This window comes from Octodon degus, unplaced genomic scaffold (assembly GCF_000260255.1).
Source record: "Octodon degus isolate 3935 unplaced genomic scaffold, OctDeg1.0 scaffold00146, whole genome shotgun sequence".
Classification (NCBI taxonomy): domain Eukaryota; kingdom Metazoa; phylum Chordata; class Mammalia; order Rodentia; family Octodontidae; genus Octodon; species Octodon degus.
The window spans coordinates 5457165-5460951 of NW_004524722.1; positions in this window are offsets into that span (position 1 = coordinate 5457165).

Below are 3787 nucleotides of genomic sequence, written 5' to 3' on the forward strand. Positions count from 1 at the left end.
AAAAAAAAAAAAAAAAAAAAAACCCTCCCAAGCTGCATCCTAGTGGCACTGGCAGCCTTTCTTTTTTTTTTAATAATTTTATTGAGAAATAAATAACAAAAAGATACTTTCAAAACTGATCAGTAGGACAGTTTCAATAATTAATACATTGCATATTGTTGTCTTATTAGTGGTTATTCATAGTACAAGATGCAGACACAATATCCTGTCCACAAACACTATCAGTACAAATCTTTCTGTTCATTAAGAGAAAGTAGTTGTATACCTATCCTAACTATTTTGAATACACATACACAAAATGGTCCTTCATTTGTATTCCCTTTTTTTGTTTAGTTTTGTTGGAGATGGGTATTCCATTGTCATTTAAATATTGTAGGTGTGTGAATTCAGCAAAATAATCCAATACAGTCCAATAACCCACAATAGTAGTGGGTTATAAGTAGGACTGGCAATGTCAGAAGTTATTGACTTGAGCCTTTTACAGCTCAGCATATTAATATGGCTTTACTTTTTATACCTCATATTTATACTATTCTGCTGGATGGTTAAGAGCAAGATAAAACAAGACCTATATAACAAGAAATGTAACTTATGTATTTGACAAGGTCAGCCAGATCCCCTCAGGGTTTATGCTGAAACCCTGTACCGCAGTTTGTAGATCCTTTGTCAGTGTCAGCCATGTTTTCTACCCGGTTGTGCGTGAAATACAAGCTGAACCCAGCAGCTGGGCATATGAATGACCCCCGTGATAGGTTTTTTAACATCATCAGTTATATGATAAATGCAACTTAAAATCACAACAGGACATCGTCATGCTTTTACAAGATGACTTATTAGAGTCAGTAGCTGACAAGTGTTGGCGAGCAGCGGAGAAACTGAAACATCATTGCACTGCTGATGTGCATGGAAAACAGTGCAGCCGCTAAGAAAACAGGAAGAAGGTTTCCTGCAAAGTAGCACAAAATTACCGTATTGCTCGAAAGCTCCACTTCTAGGCACTTATTTAAAAGAAAGTTGAAAACCAGGATATCTATGTTACTGTTCATGAAAACGTTATTCCCAGCAGCCAAAATATTTAAACAACGCAATTATCTATTGACAACTAGATGAATACAATGTGATATGTACATATAATAGGTTATTACTCAATCTTCAAAAAATGACGAATTTCTAATATATGCTGCAGTATCAGAGAAATTTGAAACAAGTCTAAGTGAAGTAAGCCAGGAAGAAAAGTCAAATAGGTATGAATCTGGTTATATAAGTTATTGCATAATCCCCTTTTTATGGTAGATCAGAAGTTAGCAGGGGCTAGAAGGAATGTAGAGTAGGGAGCTATTGATTAGTAGATGCTAAGTTTCTATTGGAGAGGATGAAAACAAAAAAATTTGGAAGTACAGTTGCAGTTGCACAATACTACAAATATTATGAATATCACCAAATTATATTCTTTAAAAAGGTTTATATAGAAATTAAATACTGTATATCTACACAAAATCATAATATTAAAATGATGAATATATAGATACGATGAATAAATGAAATTTTATTCCACTTCATGAAATATATTTTGAACATTTTGTGGTTGAAAGCATGAGGTGAGAGATAATTTCTGACTAAATATTGAAAAATTTATTCCAGGTATGAATGCGTACACACATTAATCACTTGCAACTCTACATATGAATAAAGTCTAGTAAAAATCTCTAAGATATTAGAGATTTTCAGTGTTTATTTCCTTTTCACACACTAAGATGATTTTTCAGCATGTGAAAGGAAGGAATCAACCATGAAGGATTTTTCCCGTTTCATGTGGTTTTCTTCAGAGACCTGTAAATCCCAATAAATTCAGATCCAAACCGTGTCACACATCCACACATTACTTTCCATCTGTCCCTAAACTGGGTTATTATTATCCTTTCATCAAACTCTTTGATGTCCTCTTATCCTCTGATGTTCTCTCCTCTTTTCCCCCGTCAAATCCATTTTGTGTGTAATACTGAAATAATGTGAAAACCTCAGGAAAATTGAACTATCCCTTTCCTTAGGTTTCCTTCACAACCCCACAATCTTTCCTGTCCAGGAAGTATACTCTGCTTCATCATAGAGCATTTTTGCCTCTTCTCTTACCAGTAAGTTTCTGACCCACCTTCCTATCTCAGCTGAAGGGACATTTTCTCAGGAACTCGTGTCCTTACCTCAAGTCAGAACATAGCCTTGTTGTCACTCACACACTCAACAGTTCTTGGTTTTGTTTTGTGATTAAATGCAGAATTTATTTCAAATGTGGTTTTATTGTATTTGTATTACCTCTAATTTATTTGAAAACTCCAAAAAGAGAAATGTTTTTGTTCATTTTCTATTGTATCTTTTTTTTTTTTTCTTAACAAGGTCTTACAGCACTTCCTTAAATAAAATCAGCCAGATGACTGACTAGGCCCCAGTGCTACTCCCATGAAAACAAGCACATAAAGACTAATCTATAAAGTCTTTACCTTCCTTCAAGTACAAACCTATTTTAGCATATAATATGTAAAATAAATCATAGAAAAGAATAATAGAAGATAAAACTAAACTTGGAATGAGGAAAAGCTTTGAGGGCATGTCTCTAAAAACTTGATAGACAAATAAAATAAATAATAAAATAATGTTCTGTAAGATTTTAAACTTGTATGTAGTATGGCTCTGATAAACTGGAAAAATATTTACAATAGAAATAAAACCCTAGAGACAACATATAGTGAACCTCTATAAATCAACTAGAAACAGGGGAAAAAAAATTGCAACAAATGTGACAGCAAATATCTAAAAGAAGATTTGGTTATGGTGTAAATTTTAATATGGAAGGGTAGTGAAGAGGACAGAAGGGGCTGGTGATTGGATATAAAAATACTCACAGGTAAGAAAAATAAGTTTTGGTGTTCTATAGCACAGAAAGATGATAAATTAAAAATACCAATGCATACTTATTGCATATTTCTAAATACCTAAAGGAAAATTTCTAGAGTCTAAGAAAAATAATGAGAACTATTTTAAATGAATGACACTGATTTAATCATTGTGTATTGTATCCAGGTACCAAAATGACACGTTGTACCCCATACATATGTAAAATCATTACATGAATGTCAAAAATTCTGAATAAAATAAAAATTTAATATGCAAAACTTATTATATCAGATATATTTCATTCGTCATATATTTCAAGAATATTTTTTATTTGGGACTTGGAGTACAGTATGTAAAGGAATCAACTTGTGAAATGAACTAAAGAGAAGTAATAAACTATGAAGTTTTATAAATGGTATTTATGCGATTTTCAAAGAAAGGCCTAAAGTAGAAAAGACACATAGACACATAGAGGGCACATAGTGGACCCTCCTCTTGACACATAGAGGAGTTCTATGGCCTTAGATCAGATTCTCCAACTCATTTTTCTGTGGTCACCAAATGTGTCTGCAATTAAACATGTTTCCTCATGTCGACCTACTTAACTAGACTGGCTACAGCTTCTAAAATGAACCATTCACTTCTAGTTATGCAGGATCTGAATTGACTTCCTTGGGGTATTTATCTATACTTTTATATCCAAATTCAATAGCATTTCACTTCTTTCTCTCTCTCTCTCTCTCTCCCCCCTCACTTCCCCCTCTCTCCATTGTTTCATTTAGCTTGTAGCTTTAAGTAACTAAATTCTACCTGACTATAATAAAATAAAATTGAGGTCTCTTGTAATTATAGGAAAAGTCTACAAATTTCAGAGATCTCAAGATTGCAAATCAATGGC